Here is a 23,063-nt window from a genome sequence, read left to right as displayed (position 1 = left end):
AATTTGGGGTTCCACCTTTTAACTTTAATGGATTTAAACACGACGGTAAGTGCTGCTTTATTTCAAATAACTTTTTTAAACAAGTTTTCTTAAGAATTTCAACTACTGAATAAGACAGATTTGTATGCTGCTTATTGACTTTATTCTAATAAGCATGTGTTCTTGTTAAAACAAAAAATCTATATTTACTGAATTCATTGTACACGGTTATGTTTCACGCAACGTTTCATTTTGTCACCAATTTCAGACGTATTCAATAATTTATTCTTATACCTTAATATATCGGCACAAGCTGCAAAAGAAACTGTCTTGTATGCACTATAGATTTTTGCAAATGCATTTAAATAACTTGAGATGTTTGCAAAAATAAAGTTCTTAATGGTGTGATTACATTCTGTCCAGCCCGTGTGTAAGCCCCCTGAAAACCCAGTTGATTCTGCACCCTGTTATTGAGTGAGCTTTAAGCTGAGAACCCCCTATCAGGAAAATCTGCCACAGACAGAAGTGGTGTTTGCAACTGACTAAAATGTCATGTACATAACGCTCAAATATAAGGCTGCATGTTAATTTAAGGACTTATTTTCTGCACTTTAATTTATTGTATGTAGCTGTTAGACGGGATGCCTAAAAATCAACGTTTTGCATAAGTGTAATTATTCGTTTTTAATACAAAATGCAAACTTTTTTATAATTGTAATTAAAATAAGTAACAATGGTCAAATCAAAACAAGTAAACTACAAATACATTGTAAGCTTTATTGTGAAGGACACATCATGGTTTCTGGTTTAGTCAATAAAAATCTACTTTATCACGTTCTATTTCTTCCTTTTTCATACAAAAGGTGTATGGACGTGTCATGTAATCACGTAGCCGTCGTCCGTCTTGTTTGTCCAGGGAAAAGACGCCAGTGGTGTGGAAAACACGCACTAAAAGATTCATGACGGTCACCTTTAAAACAAAGGTCAAATTCCTATTATAACACTATTATTCAACTGTATAGGGATGCAATTGTGAAAATAACATAATGAATAGATATTTAGCTAAGTTTTACAAATTCAAATCCTTTGTCAAACATCAACACAGAGGAAATGATATATTATGTCATAAGTTTTAACAGAGAGAGTTCGGTTTAAAAATAATTATAGAAAACATATGTCCATGTACTATGATTAAGTCTTTATTTTTTTTAATTCCAAAAAGATAATACGACATCGTATTTGTATATCATTTCATAAACAGGTAAAATTTTAACACCCACTCTTTATGAATGATTGTAATTTAATTCGAATGACGTGAAATTTTACTGCACGTAGTTATCCAAAGCCGATTCAACTCTCATTAAAGATGTGTGAAAACATTCGCTTCTTTAATTTATGGCGACTCGTACCACGGTTTATTGATCGAAACTTATTATCAGGTAAAAATCAAATATAACAGACTTGTTAAAGCAGAGGCGACACAAACTGCTTACCTTTAGGGAGGCGGGAGTCGTGTAGAATTTTAACTTCGAGGTGACGATACTTCTTTGCATTCTTATGAAATACAGCATTTTTGGCAGATGTCGTTAAACGTTATTTAAATACGAATACAACAACTTCGTGCTGATGTTATTGTGTTATTCAATTTATTTATAAAACTAAAAATAAATATGTAATTTTGTGAATTCTGTAAATTGACACAATACTTGGCATAATACTATGTATTCATCATATATAAACAATATTGAGTTATGTCAAAGCACATAACATATTCTATACACACAAATGAATTATTTACAAAATGATAATAATGGTCTATGCAAAATCACTCTCAACGGAAAACATTCGAAACGACGGAACATAGCGCACACATCCGACACTAAAAACACATCCAAATAAAATAAGAATCGATAAGCTCGACTAGATCGCGGCACCAGCCAATGTCATGCAATTAGAATCTAAAAGGTGCAATCGGACTAAGGTTTGTATGAATGTTGTTCTGGAAATCTCTTTCCGAAAGGAATATTGAAAGAAGATAATCTTATGATTGGAAAAATGCATTGTAAACGACAATAACATATTTGCACATGGACAGTTTGCTTGTTTTTTTTTAATGAGAAGTAAGATAAGATTTAGGTTAAAATTTACTATTTAAACTTGTAATACAAGGCACATTCTTGATATTGTTTGTACATGTAACACAAATAACACCCTTTAACACATCGTATTACTCAATGAGTTAAATCTACTTTATTTCAAACCCACACGCGCTAATAGGCTCCGTAAATTATTATCACAGTGAAAGTTTATGTGATGTTCATACCCCCCTTCCGCTGCTTTGCCGACGCCCGTGCACACTAATTGTTAGCAAATTCTATCATTAAAAGGCACTGATGCGTTGAATTACAATTTATCGATATTCCATTCCTTTATAATACGGGTTGTAAATTGCTTTGACGTTTATTTTTTATCAACGACAGCACCTTTACAGTGTGTTTCATATTAATATTTGTAAGGCGAAATGAATGCGGATTACACTTATTAATTGGACGATGACCTATAAATGAACTTCTTAATAAAACCTGTTGGAGTTGATATATTGTTACCGGTCGGAGAAATTCCGTTACTTTTTCTCATTTAAAATGGCTCGAACCGCGCGAAATAAACCGAAACATACATCAAGGAAACAGAGGAAAACGTTAAAAGATGATAAAGACTTTTCACTCATGCTTTCACGTATTCTTGATGGCCACGCCTTCAGTGAAGATTTAAAAAACTTTAGAAGAAAGAAATATAAATATTCTGAACTTGAACAATCATATATACACCAAATGTTTGGACACAATAGACGCATTTATTATTTTGGTAGTCAAATCGAGGGAACAACCACTAAAGGAATGAATTCCGACACTGACGAATTATGGTGTTTTAAAATGTTTCATTTAGTACTGGATTCCGAAGCGCCGACAGTATCGCTTAGGAGTGACAGTGTTGTAATCGTTGTGAGCACCCAGTATTGTGCTCCCCAGTACTGTAAATTATCTTTGATTGAACCAGACAAACAAGAGCATCATTTTCGAATTGTCGATTGGCAAACTTGGCTAAGTGAACATTTTCAACGGAATGCTCTAATATCAGATTTTTTTTATTATCTCAAGTACGAACATGGAACACTTACTGGAAATATTAACAATAACTTTTTATACAATGCTCCACGACAGAGGGAGGATGTAATCAAACAAAGTAAATGGCATGGACCGGCGCAACTTTGTGGAAATAAGGATCATGTTTACGCATTTTACTGTAAATGTTTACCGCCAGAATGTATTTTTTTAAGGCCTCGCCCCGGTCACTGGCCTTCGGAGAAGGCGTTGAAAAAGCCAAGAAATATGGTGTTTTTATTGTTCCCCAAGGACCTCCCAACAAAACAAACATGTTTACGTACGATAACGTTAAGAAATGTGGCGTTGTTATAGTTCGACAGGTACTCCCCACAAGTACGAACATCTCTAAGTACGATACTTCTTCTTATTATTGGCGAATTTCCACAAATTTAACAGAACGGCGACTTATGTTCAGTTTGGGAATGGTCCACCTAAAAGCATATGTTCTTGCCAAAATGATCACAAAAGAGAATTTTGTTCAGAATGGCGTCGACACGATAAGCACATTTCATGTGAAGACAGCCTTATTTTTTGCGGTCGAAAACATCCCGAGCGATGTGTGGAGGAAAAACAATCTTGTCAATTGTGTTAAATATGTACTTTCTAATTTGAGGCGTTTCTTAAATCGCCGGTACTTTCCACATTTTACAACTAAAATGGTTAACATTTTTGATGGGAAAATGGACAGACATGAGTTCTTGCAAATTCTTAATAAAATGTCAGAAATGTTGAAGTCAATTCCTGGAACACTCGAGACAATAGAAATGGATGGTGTCGGGACGATGCTTAAACGAAATAGGATGATTTCAATACATAAAAGTATATCTTATATGTCTGAGTTGTCCAACTATATTAAAACACAGTTTTGTGCATTTCTTCCTCCTTTTGATGGATTTGAATTTAATGACAGCGATGCCACTTTGAAGCACATTATTTTTGAAAAACAATGTATGGCACTGAATTTACACTTATCACGCACACTGGCTAAAGCTCGTAAAAGTAAAGAGAATTTGAGCTACGCTTTGCACATTGTTATCTCAGTTATGGCGAGCTTAGGCGCCTCAGCGTATTTAGATCGGGGCGCAGGAAAATGTATTCTGAATAGAAAATTAGGTTCACTTGAAGAATGGATAGATTATTGGCCTGGCAAAGCGGGCATCGATGGTGCGAGACACTTGTTTGGCAAGTCAATACAATCCGGAATAGTGTCCTGCTATATGCGATACGCTTTATTCCTTTACTGCAATAATGAGCTTGATGCAGCCTGTGAACTATTAGAACAGGTGGAAAATAAAATAGAAGAACAAAAGCAGACAAACAATATTTCCGAATATTTCGATTCACCAATGGATCCCTTCATATTAGAAAGGGCAGCTCATCAATCGTACGCAGAGTCTTTCAAACAAATGCACCCCATATTCATGGCTTTTAGAGAAGCAGAGGCAATGTGTGTGCCTATCTTCCTGCGATATGAATTTAACCGAAGGTTTATCGGAACAACCACTCCATCAGGCCTTCCAAAGCCCTTTTACACACACTTTGACTGTGCTTCTGTGCACATTGAGCCATTCCTCTATTATCTTCAATACTTTACATACAGGAAACTCAACCAATACACCAACACAAACATATTCGCTCCAAAGGTTAAGAAAGCGTTCAATGCGATCAAATGCTACATTGAACTGGCAAAAGGCAAACCAAACAACGTGCGATTTCAGAAGCATTTTGATACATCTTTAAATATGCTTGGACATTGCTGGGAAATGGAAGGGCAATCGGTTAAGGCGTTGCAGACTTATAAAAGCTCTTTACAATGGAACCCTGAACAAAATGCGGCCATCCTGCATATGAAACGACTTCGTTGTTCAAAGTCTGCGGACGATGAGACATATCTACTAAAAATTCAACGTGAATCAAACTATGTGTACTTGTAACTGCTATAAGACACCTATTAGTATTCAGACTTTTTGTGAAGGTCACTGAAGGTGATTAATATCGAACATACCTCGTTGACACATACAACATATATACCTGCAATATTGTTTTAGATGTAAGTGGAAATAATTACTTGAATAATGGCCTCATACATATGTACGTTGCAGCTTTAAAAGCGGGGAGTTTAAAAATATTTTACAGAAAAAAAACGTTAATTTGGGAACATATATTATAAGTACTAATATGCATTAAAACAATAAGCATTATTTGCATTTTTTGGCGTCTAACTTATCATTACACTAATTTGCAATTGGTATATTTCTAGATATAATTCAGTTTATAATCGGAAGTTAACTATAATAACATTCTTAGCTATAAGGATGTTGTCTTAATGTCATCCACGATATATCACGTTTTATATATATTGTCATATTTATAAACGCATGTGTTTGTTATTTGTTTTTTTTTAAATCATCAAACCATCATTTTTTTTGTTAGATCATTACATCTGATGTACACAATTATGTTAACACATTTTACAGATCATTCAATGAACAATTAAATACTTAGCTTGAAATTAATATGAACAGCATTTGAATGACGGATCGGGAATTGCTTAACTAAGTAATTTAAAGCGGTCTATAAGTATCCACTGTCAGAAATTATTTATAACAACCATTAACGTTTTTGCAATGCTTATTGTTCTTTGTCTTAACCATTACTCAGTGATCATTTTTCAAACTGAATATATTACCTCGTCCTCCGATATCTTCCAAAGTCAATAATCTACCAAAGCAAAATTCTTAAGTTTCGTGCTACAAAGCAGCTTGTATTCATTTCGTTGAAATCTAACACCGTTTTTTTACAACCCTTTCAATTTAACATGAATGCCTGCGCGTTTTACGAATCATTACAAATCATTGGGCAATAAAGTTACAGTTCATGAAATTGTGTATTGGTGTCCCTTGGATTAAATAAGACAAGTAAAAATAGTGCTTATTAGACTAAAACTATTGATTTCAATGCTTGGTTAATAATGTGAAAATCACCCGATGACTTCTTTACATTTAGTGATTGGAATGTACGTTTTATTACATTTTGCTACAAAACATAGAATCTAGACAAATTGTAGGGTCAGTATACCTTGACCTCAGAAAAGCCTTTGACTTAGTAGATCATGATATTCTATGTACTATTTCTCTGAGAGTGTACTGACATTGATGCAGTCTTACCTATCTAACAGATAACAATGCGTCAAAGTCGGAGCAAAAATCATCTTTTCAAACTATAAAAGCCGGGGTACCACAAGGATCTATTCACGGCCCTCTTCTCTTCCTTATATACATTAATGACATGCCGTTTTTCCTTCAAAAGGGAGCGTTAGATCTTTATGCAGATGACTCTACCTTACATGTAGCGGATGTTGACATTAAAACATTCAACGTACTTTGCAAAATGACTTAGATATAATATCAAATTGGTGCTCTTTTAACAATATGTTAATACATCTAAACAAAACTAAATGCATGGTATTATCCAGTGCTAATAAATCTACATGCGCCTTATTACTTAAAATCAACAACATTGTTATTGAACAAGTTGAACATCATAATTTACTTGGAATAACTGTTGACAAATATCTCTGGCAACTGCATATAAATACCGTCTGTCGAAAGCTCAACTGAAAGCTAGCCTTATTAAAACGTATTAAACCCTATCTAAATTATGAAACAATAAAGTTGTTTTACAATTCATACATCTTACCACATATGGACTATTTTGCACAATACGATGCTCAGCCACAATATCAAATTTAAAGAAGGTAATTTCGATACAGAAACGAGCTGCACAAATAATTATGAATAAACCGTTTTCCTCTCCTTCAATTCCAATTTTCAATAAACTGGGCTGGTTGTCATTTGAAAATTGGTGTACATTTTTTGTTGGGACTATAGTGTACAAAGTTTTAGATGGCTCAATGCCTCATTATTTTGATGACGTTATTTTTGTATCCAATAACAATACATTCGTTCTTAGGTCCACCACCCACAACGATTTATCATCTGTTGCATTTAAAACCAATAACGGAAAGCGTACTTTGCCTATGGTGCGAGAAATATATGAACTTTATTCCAAATAAAATAAGACAAGCACCTACATTATTTCCTTTAAACGGCATTTTTAAAATCATTTGCTACAAACGCAAAACTTGTTTTGATGTGTATGTTGATTGTATCGATTAAAATACCGTTTTGGGGTATTTTTTCATCTTTATGCTTTGTGATTGTGTGTTTTTATGAAAGAATGAAATAACCATCATTATTATTATTATTATTATTTTATTATTATTATTATAGTTATGTTGCTTTTATAATTATTTTAAGGCTGACTGCAGTAAGGTAGACGTAGTTGAGTGATATTTACATATACAGTGTTTTTGAAGACCACATTGTAAAAAAGAAATCTTATTTCTTAATGTGTTATCTACGTGAAATTAAGTTAGTATCATTATTATTATTATTATTATTAATCAACTCTCAAGATATCTGAAGAAGGTTGGGAATTGTATTAGATGTGACACAGGAGGTAAGCTTTAAGCAGTTATTAAAATGTAAGGTATTCTATTAGTTAAACTTTAATACATGGAATGTACTATAGCGTTCACTTATGATAACTCTTATTGTCTTTTTCGGCCTTTTTAATCATCACAGGTATTTGATCAAGTGGTAATTTGCATGTAACAAGTATATGTACAACATTAACTTTATTAAAGTATCGTTACTGTTAACAATATCTTCCTTTTCTCAACAGTAGTTATAGGCATATAGACTTGCTTTGACAAACAAATACGCGACTTATTCACTATTGTAAACATTTTTTTATGATGATGGTTATGATGATGATGATTATGGTGGTGGTGGTGATGATGATAATGATGAGAAGGAGGAGAGGAGCAGGGGTAGGAGAAGGAGGAGGAGGATTAACATTATTATTATTACTATTATTATTATCAGTAATTGTATTGCTATTTCTTTATTTATTTTTATTTATTGTTCTATTATAATTATAATTATTGTAAACATTTTTTGATGATGATGATGATGATGATGGTTATGGTGATGCTGATGATGAGGAGGAGGAGGAGAAAGAGGAGCAGGAGGAGGAGAAGGATTTACATTATTATTATTATCAGTAATTGTATTGCTATTTAGTTTATTTATTTAACTATTATAATAATAATTATTATTATTATTTGATGATGATGATGATGAGGAGGAGGAGGAGGAGCAAGAGGAGAAGGGGGAGAGGGAGGGAGACGCAGAGGAGGAGGGGAGGAGGAGAAGGAGCGTGAGGATGAGGAGGAGAAGAAGTGAGAGCGGGAGGAAGGGGCGGAGGAGGAGGGGGAGGAGGAGGAGGTAGAAGGATTGTTAGTATTAATATCAGTATTAAAGGTTTTTGTAATGCTTGTACTTTTGATATTGCCGTTTAAAATAATAATAATTACATTATTATTATTATTATTAAAAAATTGTTATTTCTTCCTCAATCCAAAATAAATAGATAAATATAAATAAATAGTTGGGTGGCAGTGTTTTGTTCAATGGTGAAATAAACATATGATAAACTGTCAGACACATTTAATACATGTTCTTATATTAATGATTTGGTTCGTTTTTTACCAGACTTGTTTCTTCCTGGTCTGAGCCCCACATACAGTCAAGTTACCATTACCGGATCAGTAGCGTAATTTAGTTGTTCTGATGAAAAGCAATAAATGTTTTGAGACTTCTTTTGCACCAGTTTTATTAAATATTTCCTTTGCTTACTGATTCAGCACATAGTCTTATTTTTAAACGCAGGCAAAATGTATTTGTGATACCTTTTTTTCGCCGCAGAATTCATGCATGAACGGATCAGTTGTAGCCATAACGGATCACGTGACTTAAACCACTCAGGGGGGCATCTAACACGCTATTTGAACTGTCGAAACATGAAGTGTGTTGTTTACAATGATCAAGTTAAATTGCCAGTTATAAATTATATTCATTTTATTAATTGTTTTCTATATGTGATCTTGTATCCTGACTTTACGCATGGTGTTCTTGTGTGAATTATCTGTTGAAAATCCTAAAAATATCGAAAAGATATGGGCATCTTATAAACCATGTAAATTGTTTGAATCATATCTAATCATCGATATTGAACATGGAACAGAAATAAAACATTAAGATTGAGATTATTTATTGTAAGAATCAACAAGATTTGCATATATTTTAATATAATATATTGCATATATTTTTATATAATATACTATCAGTGATTTTTTTTGTTACAGCCTGTTCCATTTGGATTGGGAAAATTAGCGCGATAAACCATGACATGTGGAAAAATAGCGCGATAAACCATGAAATTGGGAAACATAAAACATTATAAATATGATTATAAGAACAGAATTAAAACAGTTAAGTGCATGTTTAACAGCATTTTTATATTATAAAGCACTGCTTTAATCTCTTCTTACAATAACGACAACGTTTAGTTAATATCCTTCCACATGCATATTAAACTTGCAATAATCTATAGATTCTTAAATACACCATTTATTCAAAACCTCTTTAAGAGTATTAATTTAATTCAGCATTTTTTTAAATTAAATATCATATTGTGAAAATACTAACAAATATTTACAAACACGCTTTAGTGTTCTTGCTGTGTTAATTATGTATTAAATGGAGTTAAAATAATATATTTTATTTGTTTACCTTTCAATATCTTGCACTTGACATCCTCAGTTTAATGCTATTTCAGTAAACTGTACAACGTGGCAAACATAATAAAGCAGAATATGCACATGAATCTGATTATACACAGATCCACTAACATATAAATCAAATCATGTTTGTCTCTTTCCATTTTTGAACGAAACTCATCTTAAATGCTTTAACTTTGTGAGTTGAATGAACTCCAATTTTCCAACACAGGTTTCCGTGACGCACATTCACGGTGCAGATTTCTAATAAATATTTGTAATTTTTTATTTTCAAACGTAGTATCTTGGACGCGTGTAAAAAACAGGCCTGCTCAATCGGGATATATCGACGGTCGGTATTCTCCGCAACATAGAGAGAGATGTGTGGATAGCAACGTAAAATTGTATTCGGCTACAATACGTAAGTCATTTGTCGTTCGGCGACGACTCGACAATCTGGATCTGCACTCGTTCTACAAAATTATCGCTAAATGACATTGTAGTCTTATTGGCTTTATTGGGAAAATTTGGTCATTGTTTTGGAAATTTTGGTCAAATTTTTGGGGAAAATCGTCGATTTTTGCAATTGGGAAGAAGCCGAATATCGGCGCTCATTTTGGACAAAAAAAATCACTGATTATCAATACGCATATTACCATGCTTGATCCGTTATTGCCCTAATTCTTCATTTCATTTAAGGTGTTGCAAAATCTTAAACACGAATCAAAACTGAAATGGACTTTTGCAGACAGAAAGACTACTAAATGGCCTTTCAATTAATGCGTAAACTTCTTACTTTCAAACAGAGTTATAGCATGTGGCCGAGAAAAATGTTAAACCTCGATTTGTAAACGAGACGGAAGTTAACAAAGTCATATATTTATGTCAGCAAAACATACCAAAATGTTTGAAAAAGAGTATCTCTGATTACGACTCAATCAATGCGTTTTAAAGAACAGGCCTTGGAGATGCTGTGTGCAAAATATCATATAAAAATGTCAAATATTTATCGCGATACGCAGTCTTCAACATCAAGGTGATCCGCTATGGGTAATGATCCGGTAATGATAACTTGACTGTACTGGGCTCTTGAATGTATTGGCCTGGTCATCTAGGCCCAGTTGCAGGATTGGGCCTACGATGGAAACAAACTTGTCTGTTGGAGCCCTGCTGGGGTTGGTACCCAGCGGCTTAACAACCTTCATTTTAACTAGAACGCTGTTTGAATTCATTATCTGAAAACATGGTTCATAAACTATTTACGCATAGACAAACAAACAAAAGCAATTCTCACCCTGCTAGTCTTTGTTTATATTCCAGCTGGATACGAAACTTTTAAGCTAAATACATTCCAAAAATGAAATATTTTGTTTCAAAAACATATAGCTATTTAATTAAAATCAATTGTAAATACGTCCTGTCAGTATAAACTTAAATAATACTAGAATTATGAAAAATATGTTTGTCAACAGAGCATACCCCACCCACTACACTCTTAACACACTTGTAAATAAACAAAAAAAGCACATAAGCAATTTAAATTGCAAATATTATAATTTCATAACAATCATGTACACGCTTGCTTTAGGTGCTGGCTGAGATCAATCTCCAAAAGAAAGTCTCGCTTTAACAGAGAAACAAGCCAATTTTATACCTGCGATAATTCTCGTGTGTTGTCGCTTCGATCGAAAACGAAACTACTGACAACTATGACGTCATAATTAGTACGTCATAATCAAACAGGTCACAATATACTAAAAGATTTCCTTAACAAATTCAGCGAGAACGCAATAACTTTAACAAAAAGTTCAAAAAGTCAAAGTTTGCGCGTAGACACCCTAATAACCAAACCTTTTCTTAAAGAGCATTCCAAGCCGATTTGATTTGCACAATAAAACAGATAAGTCATATAGTATGTAAGAAAGAACTCGACGCGAATCAACGGTCACTGTTTTAAGGCCATCTTTTGACCGGCTTCTCTTCAGTTCATGAGCGTTTGCCGCCATCTGTCAAAGTCTCATGTAGTCTCCAACTTTAAAGCAAAACACTGAATTTGTATTATACAACTATGTTTTCCCTTCCACATGTACACAGAAATATTCAAAAATAAAGTCATGGTAAGTGCCCATACAAAGAATTGTGTCTTCAAATAAATGACGCTCTTTTAATTTCTTTAGAGGGTATAGCATTGCACACCAAAAGTATTAAGTATGCTGTAACCTATACTTTTTAGAGGTCAAATAGACTGATGAAAGTGTGTAGAAACTTACATTGTTTTCAAGCAGGTACCCGACGACGAAATGGGAGGTGACGACATTGAAGCTGATTTTCAACGAAAAACAACACAATAATCAGATGCATTGACTCATGTGTAAAGTAACTCTCAAACAGTGACAAGAAAATTTATCTTCGATAAAAACATATGTTTTGGAACGCATACAATTATTTCGACATGTTTACATACGTCATGTTTCAAAATAAGGTTATGCAATACTTACATTACTGTGTGAAGCATAGGTGCATGTTTTAATACAAATAATAGATCTACTGTTTCTATCATTCATTTCAGTGCTTCTTCTTTTATTCGGGTTGTGCAAGCCTGATATCATTTTTAAAGAGAGATTTCTCCGATTCCAATAAATGCAATACAGCATTAACCAGTAAGCGTGATGCTATACCGATAGGAAACACTGTGGCGGTTGCCTTATTCCCACAAAAGCCACATACAAGAGAAACACACGCCTAAAAGTTCATCTTTTAAGTAAGCCTCCAACCAAAGGTTGAAATTACCACATAAGACATAACTCAGTTACTAGTAATTAAATGGCTTGTATGCAAGACGAAAAAAGGAACTCTTTTCAAATAGGAACTACTTTCAAATGTTGATGTACAGCATGAAATGTAAATATGGTTACTATACTCGTAATAATTACATTAAACATTACCACTGATATGAATATGCACTCGAGTCAACTACGTGTAATCTACGGGTCCACCAGCTGCACTGGTGCGAAACTGTATTATCTGCTCGATGTCAGGGGTATCATCGGCGCCACCCGACTCTTTGTTGCCCGCATTATATTAGGGTGCTTCCAAAAAAGAAAGTTTCAGGATAGTGTTCTCCAACCCTGCATTACTTGAAGCTTGTTAGAGAGAAGCTGTTACAAACATTAGCTAACCAGAACCATATTTAGGACCTGCTCAACGCTTTCAAAGTGTTTAATATCTGTTTCGAAAACCGTGTTCGTGGGTAAAATAACACCATACCCGTAGCCGGGGGGGGGTGCGTTGGGTGCGTTCGCACCCAATCTTTTTTGACGAGTAAAAAAATTGTACTATAAGTTGCAACCAACATTATTTGACGCAAAAGCGGTTGTTTTTTTTTCCAGGAACCCAGTGAGTCTTCGTATTTAAGCGTTAAAATAATGTTGTATTCAATATGCAACCGACAGGTCACCATATAATTTATTTCTCGATTAAGTCATTCCCAAGATAGCGCGTGATTTTTATTTACAATTTTTAACCGTAGAATTGTTGAAATCAACAGAAGTTTTGACAGCAACATTTGAGAAGATCTAGGAAGCCGGTCCCCGCAAAATGGAATTGGAATCTTTGTTATGAAAGGATATTTGTTTTCTGTATAATGCATAATTATTAACCTGGCACTCTAATCCGTATAAAATCGATACTTATTTATAGATATTTGGTACTAAATGATTGTTTTATAACTTTTGTCATCGTTATTAATGTATGTTAAAGCAATAACTTTAATAGATATCATAACAAAATGGTGAAGCCACGACTTTGAATTTAAAACGTTATAACATATGATCAGGTGGACGTTAACGTTTAATGCTCATCAACTGTGACGAATCTTGAGCATATAATGGGAAAATAAGTACATCTTTTTTCTTCGAAGTCCTGGTATAGATTGTTAAGGACTTTGAGACCATATGGCCAGTAGTTTTGGATTAAAGGGTCTTAATGAAGCCGTAAGTGTTATATTTTTCTGAAATTCGTTTAGAAAAAAAGATAACTTATTTGTTAAAAAATAGTTAAAAAAATAAAGTAACCAGTCATACCATTTTGATTTCTTTTTGGTATTGATGCAGATTAGAGAAGACCCAGTTTTGCTAATCAGTGTTTGTTGTACAATACACTATTAGCACGTTTAGAGCAATGCTTACCCTCTGGTACTATCCATAGTAGCAGAAAAACAATTGTTTTGAAAAAAAATCAAATATTTCCATTTAATTTGCTCGATTTATGAATGGTAGAATGTTGGAATGGTGAAACACACAAATTTTATCAAGATTCCAAGGTTCCAATAAATAATGATATTTTATACCGTTCTTATTGTTTTATTTAACATTCTTTAAATTTGTTGTTGCATAATTATGTAAACAAAGTGTGTGTGCGCATACTAGTGTCGGGTTAAATACCGTATCAAATTATGTATATCCGTGACTGATAAAAAAGGTGGTTATTGAAAAACGTGGTGGGGAATACATGTATGTTATATCATATACATGTCGATCAGTGACTGAGTATGGTCACTGAAAGTGTAATTTAATTTTAAAAATGCTCTATAACTTCAGTCTCTAAATACAGTTAGAAATTGACCAGAATGCAGTAGTTTCCGTTTCATTTTCAAAATTTTCTAGGGAGAGGACCTCCAAAGCCCCTGATTGCAGGAGGCGGACATCCTCTCCTGCACATACCCTCTTCGCCACTTCGTTGCTCAATAACAATCGTCGATGGCAAAAATTCGCACCCCCCTTTTCAAAACCCTGGCTACGGGCCTGAACACACATTATTTTCATAACCTTTTTATACAAAAAAAAACATATACGAAATTGTATTAAAGGCTACATAAAATACAAGTAGGCAATATTCTAAATAATTCAAGTAAGTACTATAACGGCCTCGTTGTGATCATGTAAAACGTAAAAATAAGTAAACACAAATAATATAAAACCACTCGCTGTGAACAATACAAATATATCAAAAGTAAATATAAAGACATGAACTATTTTGAATTGCACAAAAAACATACAATTACAACTTTTTATTTTGAGGTTTCGCATCAAAAACTTAGTAGATATGTCACCAGTAGGGGCTACCATAAACGCATGTGTATCAAAAACAATCCCCATATCCTCAGTTATTAACGTTTAAAAAAACACGATAACATAAAATAACATCAATTACTTACTCCCTCGTACATATGAATGCACGTTTAGTTGCCCATAAGTTACACCCAAGATACATGTATGAATTATTGAAAATATAGTAGCAAGGTTAAACTGGAGATGAACATGTTCTAGAGCCTGACGGACACAGTGACGTACAGCGGTCAGACCTGCATGTCCGATGCGGACTGCTCCGAGGACATGTGTTGTGTGTTCCACCCGGACACGCGTCGACAAGAGGACCAGGGCTATTGTCGGTCGTGGAGACAGCGTAACGAAACCTGCACTCCTTTTCTACGCTCCTCCTTGAATTACTTTTACCCGCAGAAAAAACATACACATTTAAATTTTAAACGATTTCTGTTTTGCCGATTAACTTTTGGTGCTAATCAATATGTTTTATTTTATTCCAAATGCAATGATGACATAAACGCGATCCATCTAAAGGACAGTAAATGGTTCTTCTTTTCAGTGGGCACTGCGCGTCACACGTTTGAATGCCCTTGTAAGCAGGGTATTAAATGTCGTGGTACACAAGTGCAAAATATTGGAGGACAAATCAATTCGCACGTGAACCCCGTGTGTCAAACGCCCACCAGTGCATAGGACGCCTTCACCTGGGAGCTATATGAGACCTGTGTTGTATTATTAGAACATTACAATAACCACGTGATCAACCACGTGTTAAGGATTCCCGCTTTATCCCGCTCCGGTGATAAGCCCTGCGCATTAGCTATCTAGTAGCGCAACTGTATAGACGCTCATATGCTACCGTAAATATGTTACAATAAAATCGTAGAATAGAAGCTCGTGTATCTTGTGAACACATTAGTGTTGACGCTCTCATAATAAATACACAATATACAACATGGTGTCAGAATAACGGACTGTACGTTCACATAAACTGATATCAACTGGATTTCGTTCACGACGCGCGGAATACTAAACAGTGACAATGAATATGTCAGGAATTACACCACCCAGCATGAACTGCGAGAGTTCAAATCTACCTGAAGCATGGGAGAAGTTCAAGCGTCACACCGAACTTGTGTTCAAAGGGCCATTAAAGGACAAAAAAGAAGAAGAAAGAATCGCCTACGTTCTTCTATGGATTGGACACAAAGGGCGAGACGTATATCAAAATTGGCAGCTCTCCGACGAGGAAAACAAAGGTCTAGAGGCACACTACAAGAGATTTCAAACGTACGTGCAGCCGAAACTCAACTCTGTCTTCGCCAGATTTCGTTTTTACAATGAAGTCCAAGGGGCAGACTCAATCGACAAGTTCATCACCCGACTCCGCCTTAGAGCGCAAGATTGTAAATTTAAAGGCAATGGCATCCAAGACGAGATGATCCGGGACAGACTAGTGATCGGTACCAACAACACACGAATTCGTGAAAAACTGATCATCGTGGGTGACACATTGACTCTCGATAAGGCAATTCAGATTGCTCAAAGTTTTGAATACTGCCAACATCAAATGGCATCAATGAACATTGTTTCCAATCAAACCGGCGCAACGTCAATAACGGCAACACCAGTGGACGCTATCGCCTCCAAGCGGAAATCAGGACCGAAACGACGCAAGGCAACGCATAAGCAGTACCGAAAACAACAACAACAGCAACCCCGTGGACAGCAACCCTGTGACAACTGCGGCAACAACCATGGGTCAAACAAACAATCCTGTCCTGCCTTCGGAAAGCAGTGCAGAAAGTGCCACAAACTCAACCATTTTGCCTTTAAGTGTAGACAACAACGGAGTGCGCACAAGTCAGTGCATGACATTGACAATAGTTCTATGGAAGGTGCCTGTGGACACAGTGACAGTGGTTCCGGCGACACCTTAGCGTACTTCGTTGACGTGGTAAGTGCACATTCTTCACAATCTCCAGACCGTGCATTTGTACAAATTTAAATTGGGCCAAATATGACTCCGGTCAATTTCAAAAATTGATACAGGAAGTGAGTGCAATATAATCCCTCACGATACATTTCGCAATCTTAAGCTGAGCAGCCCATTGGAACCCCCCGACAGTAAACTCACCTCTTACTCAGGTGACCTAATTAAGGTTATAGGTAAAGTACGTCTCCCTTGCTCCCACTTATCAGACAAAATAGACGCATTATTCTATGTAGTCGGAAACAAAGCCCCTCCACTACTTGGCCTCAAATCATCACTTGATCTAAAATTGATCAAATTGACATATTCAGTTGAAAACTCCCCAAAAGAGCAGACGCCTCTTACCAAGGACACTGTGATGTCCGAATTCAAAACGCTATTCAGCGGTGTAGGGGAAATCCCAGGTTATGCCAAATTGCATTTGAAAGAAAATGCAGTCCCCATCGTGAACCCCCCGCGCAAAGTCCCAGAAGCCCTAAAATCTAGGTTTAAGGCTGAGCTTATCGAATGGTTTCCGATGGAATCATCACAAAGGTCACCGAACCAACCGCGTGGGTTAACAGTACAGTTCTTATAGAGAAACCTAAGACAGGCAAACTCAGGGAATGCATAGACCCAAAAGCTTTGAATGACGCTATATGCAGGCCCCATTACCCAATGCCGACGTTAGAGTTACGAATGACTTATCAGGAGCTACGCACTTTAGCATCCTTGATATTACACATGCCTATTGGAGTGTGAAACTTGACCACGAGTCGTCCCTACTGACGTGTTTTTCGACACCGTTCGGAAGGTTCCTCGGGTGACATTTTCATGCAGAAATGCAATGAAATTTTTGAAAATTCACCAGGAGTCCATTGTATTGTCGACGACATTCTTATAAGTGACAGGTCAAGGGCGGATCATGATCAAAACTTGCGCAACGCGCTCAAACTAGCTCAAAAAAGGGTGTCCGTTTTAACCCGGACAAATGTATTATAGGTGCGACTGAAGTGCCATTCTTTGATTGATTGATTGATTTTTATTTGATAAACATATTAACATTACATAGTTACTACATAATGCAGACAATATAAATATATTATCACAGCAATATACATAGCAAACCATGGAATGCACACACAATACCAAGGATAACACAAAAAAGAGAAAAATGATTTTCACTTATTTCCATTGTGGTCCTTGATATTGGTGGCAGTAACCATGAAACAGTCATGTATTAGATATTTAATAATGTATATGTATCACAATATGTACTGTTTAATAAAGTATATTACTGATTAAGAATGAACAAATATAATCACATGTTCATTATTATCACAGAAGTTGCATAAGAAAGTTACACACTGCATATGTAGTTAATAAACACACTTTGTAGCATACTATAAGTTTAAGAATAATTATGAGATCTTTGCATCTTATTGATCATAAGACTTAAAAATGTATCACAGTATTTTAACAGAACATAAAATTCATAATAAAAAATGGACTAATAAAGCGAATAAAGACTCTAAAAACTGTTTCTTGATGGCACCCTTGAAATTGTTAGGTTTAGGTACATCCCTGATGTTTTGAGGAAGATTGTTCCATAAACAGATACCATTATATGTAAATGTTTTAGAACCAAAACTTCCTACTCTTGGTTTGGAAAAACGACCAGAGTCTTCAAATGTAAAATTTTCAGCAAAATGATCAGATTCTGGCTGAGCTACCATATTAGACCTAGTACAACGATTATGTACGCCAGACACTGGCTTAAAATTCTCACCCATATACTCTGGTGCAAGGCCATTTTTAATCTTATGTACATGACAAAGTATGATCTGTTCTACTCGTTTTGAAACAGGCAGCCAACCTAAATGTGAAAACTGTTCTTGACCAACATGTGATCTGTTATCCATATTCAGAACAAACCTAATCATCTTGTTTTGTGTAGTTTGAAGCCTTTTTTTAAGTGATTGAATAAGACCAGGGTACCAAAAAGAGCAGGCATAGTCAAAGTGACACTGTATAAGAGACATGACATGGCCATGTTGTTTCCAGTCAAGGTCTGAAACCCGACAGTAGCAAACAAAACGCAATTACGGATCTTAAAGCCCCCCAAACTCGAGCCGAGTTAGAGACTTTTCTAGGCATGGTCAACTACCTGGCAAAATTCGCGCCAAATCTCGCAGAGATTACAGCCCCCTTAGGAGCCTGTTGCAAAAGGAGGTAGAATTCCTCTGGGATGACCCTCAATCACGCGCTTTCGAAAAAGTCAAGGCCGTGATTACGAATGCACCAGTTCTATGTTACTTTGACCCCAAGGAGCCCCTTGTGCTTGAATACGACGCCTCTCAAAACGGGTTAGGTTGTTCCCTGTGGCAGAAAGGTAGACCAATTGTGTATGCTTCAAAAAGCTTGACCGCAAGTGAGAAGCTGTATGCAAACATTGAACGCGAACTACTTGCAATTGTGGTTGGTTGCAAGCGATTCCACCCACTGACGTACGGTCGACACGTGACTGTTCACAGTGATCACAAACCGATTTCGTCAATCAAAAAAAAAAACCTCTATCGGCAGCGCCTCCGAGGCTGCAGAGACTACTTCTGTCATTACAGAAATACGACATCACTGTGGAGCATGTGCGTGGTAAAGACATACCCGTCTCAGACTATCTGTCAAGACACTCAGTAAATGACACGTACCCAACTCTAATTGACGGATTGGACACACACGTTCATTCGGTCAGAAAGCAACTGCTGGTGACTGACAGACGTTAAGAAATAATCAGACAGGCAATTCGTGACAACAATCAGATGCAACTTCTAAAGCAGACGATACTCGATGGCTGGCCAGAATCTCGGTCAAATTGTAACCCCGTGATTACGGAATTCTTCAATCATAGGGATGAGCTGTCTTATGAGGATGACCTAATTTTCAGAGGTCAAACACTCCTTATTCCGAGATCTCTGCAGCCCGACATGATCAGACAGGTACACATAGGTCATTTAGGCGTGACAAAGACCCTGCAGCGGGCCAAAGACTGTATGTTTTGGCCTGGCATGCAAAAGCAAATCTCAGACCACATTTTACAATGCCCAATTTGTCTCACTCACAGAGACTTGAATGCTAAAGAGCCAATGATTACGTCAGAATTCCCAGACAGGCCTTATCAAGTTTTGTCAACAGACCTGTTTCATTTTGACAATAGGAATTACCTACTGACAGTGGACCATTATTCGAATTTCTTCGAGATTGACTTTCTACCGGACACAAAATCGTACACAGTAATTCGAAAATTGCAGACACATTTTGCTCGCAACGGAATTTGCGACGTGCTGCATAGTGACAATTGACCTCAGTCCTCTAGCACTGAGTTTGCTGACTTTGCAAAATCGTGGCATTTCAAACACGCCACATCATCGCCGTTACACTCGCAAGGAAATTGTTTAGCCGAGCGAAGTGTAGGCATCGCCAAAAAACTTATGAAAAAGGCTAGGGATAGCAATCAGAACATCTATGTCGTACTATTAGAGTACCGAAACACACCACTCAACAGTGGCTACAGCCCTGCACAGCTGTTACTCAATCGCAGAACTAAGTCAGTATTGCCGATTACAAACAAAGCGCTGTGCCCCTAGGTTATCAATGCCCGCAAGGTCAAACAGTGTTCAAAATACACCGTACAGACGCGAGAAGGAGTAGTGTATCGCAGAAATCGCATTGCTTTACACAAAACTAACGAAAATGTTTCAGACATATCTGTACCCGACTACAACATCCTTGCAAATACCCCTAAGGAACCCCAATCAGCTGCTTCAGCCAAGACTGCCCAGGTCATACCTTTAGACAATTCTTACGCAACACGGTCTGGGAGAGTAGTTAAGAAGAATGCGCGCTTCTACGGAGCGGAGTATGACAACCGTTGATTTTATAATCATTCAATACGCAGACAACTTCATGTTCTATAATTATGCATAAACTTTAATCTTGTTATATTTTGATTTAAACATGCAGTTCAATTTTCTTTTATTTATGAAGAGTGAAATGTTGTATTATTAGAACATTACAATAACCACGTGATCAACCACGTGTTAAGGATTCCCGCTTTATCCCGCTCCGGTGATAAGCCCTGCGCATTAGCTATCTAATAGCAATAAAATCGTAGAATAGAAGCTCGTGTATCTTGTGATATTGCCTTCACATTAGTGTTGACGCTCACATAATAAATACGCAATATACAACAATCTGTATTGGAAATCCTGGCATTAATCTGTTGCTCTTAATATGTGAACTTCGCAATAACATATAAATTGAAAATGTAAAAATGAGTCTGAAAATATAAATATATTATTGAATATAAATAGTCTACTAGATATATTTTGTCTTATGTTCAAAAGACACAAACGGGTGTGATTGAGGGACAGCTAATCTAAACTTTAAGAGAAACTTACTAGGATGTAAAGTAGATGATGTTATAAAATGACATCTAGCTATCTTCAATTAGGCCAAACTCATGCCAGTACTTTCCATCGACGGTCAACAATTAGTTTGGCTCAATTGGTCATTGTCGGCTTGGGTACTACTTACATGTACCCCGGATACTCTTACGTATGCTTACATGTACCCCGGGTACGGTAAATATACTTAAACGTACCCGGTCGACATTAGACTGTACCCGAGTTGTATTCCCGCCCAAAATCCGCAGTCGTAAAACGTGATACCTATTACCGTAAAACGATATTCTTCTCTTTAAAAAAAAAACTACATCAACATAATTTTTGAGCATGAGTTCCAATAATATAGAGGCCATTTTACAGAAAATGGACATTAATGTGAACACAATTAAGTTAACAAAAAATAGCCGACAACGACCGATTTAGCGTTAAAATTTCCGGGTACGTTTTAGTAGATTTACCGTACCCGGAGTACATGTAAGTATACTTAACAGTACCCGGGGTACATGTAAGTAGTACCCGAGCCGACAATGACCAATCGAGCATTCGTTTGCTACACCAAATTACGAATGCTATTGTTTAAAATTCTCATCAGTCTAGATTTTCATCAGTCTAGGGTACAACATACCCAGGGTGTCCACCATATGAAATAGTTTCGGTATTAAAAGCATCTCGAATATTTGTCACACGTGTTACCAATCTTGTAACCTATACGGCGCCATACTATTTAAGGAGTTAAAGCCGTTATCTTGCCTATACGCATGCACTCCGGTTAGAACAGTTTTTAGTGAATGCGCTTCTTACCAAGGCGACCCGGGTTTAATCCCCATTCCCGGAAGCATGTTTGTTTGGTTTGTGGTCACCATACCGGATAGATATGGATTCCGGCTTCCCTCGCAACACCAAACCAAAACATAAAGTCTTTCAGTTAAAACGAAATATCGGGAAATTCAAAATTCGTCCAAACTTTCGTTGAGCTGCGGAAGAACCTCATAGGCTTTCGAAATACACACATACGTTTCAAATAAATTAATTTACTAGTGTTAGATCAAGTAAAGTCGCACTGAGGAGACCCGCGAAGGTGTGCATGGTAAAACGTTTGATGACATCAAATGAAGTTAAGTATCCCACCAGAGAGATCATATCTTCAAGAGAGGTTATTACTTCGTTAAAAAATATGAGAGTTATATTTCTTCTGTTTCAACATTAGATATTAAAAACAGTCCTGACTTTTTAACCTTGTCATGTTTTCATTTGGGCGTTGTAATGTGTTTGGGTATGAACGCGGACCTTTTCACAGATTTTGGCAGATATTGAAGTTTGGCATTAAATGCTTTAGATTGATAAATGTAAACATTGTATCTATTTAAAAATGGTCCCCTTGACTAAAAGTCTAACGCTAATACCACTAGACCATCCGCGCTCATACAATGAGTGTTGTAGTTTATACTTTATATTAGCAATCCTCGTAGTGTCACAAAATATAACGACAACAAGGGAACTCTCCAAATTATTCAATCGTTTCGCGTTGCAACGCTTAATAATTTTCATGAGGGTTTGACGCCATCTGTCAAAGTCTCATGTAGTCTCAAACCTAAATGCAAAACACTGAATTTGTAGTATACAACAATGTTTTCCCTACCACATGCACACAGACATATTAAAAAATATAGTCATGAAAAGTGCCCATACAGAGAA

General features: G+C 36.1%; 1 protein-coding gene and 1 long non-coding RNA gene across 2 annotated transcripts in view; both read right to left on the bottom strand.

Moving 5' to 3' along the window:
• LOC127831905 (uncharacterized) overlaps window positions 1–23,063 on the bottom strand; it is a 33,885-nt gene that overhangs the window by 5,470 nt on the left and 5,352 nt on the right. The gene's annotated exons all lie outside the window — the stretch shown is intronic.
• LOC127831917 (uncharacterized) lies at window positions 723–11,515 on the bottom strand. Its single transcript, XR_008026553.1, has 3 exons — window positions 11,483–11,515; window positions 1,473–1,533; window positions 723–949 (listed from the first exon to the last, which is right to left on the bottom strand). It is a non-coding gene; the product is annotated as an uncharacterized LOC127831917 (long non-coding RNA).

The sequence above is a fragment of the Dreissena polymorpha genome, chromosome 5 (assembly GCF_020536995.1).
Source record: "Dreissena polymorpha isolate Duluth1 chromosome 5, UMN_Dpol_1.0, whole genome shotgun sequence".
Lineage (NCBI taxonomy): Eukaryota > Metazoa > Mollusca > Bivalvia > Myida > Dreissenidae > Dreissena > Dreissena polymorpha.
The sequence above is the reverse complement of the archived record's forward strand: the minus strand, read 5'-3'. Positions and strand labels throughout refer to the sequence as shown.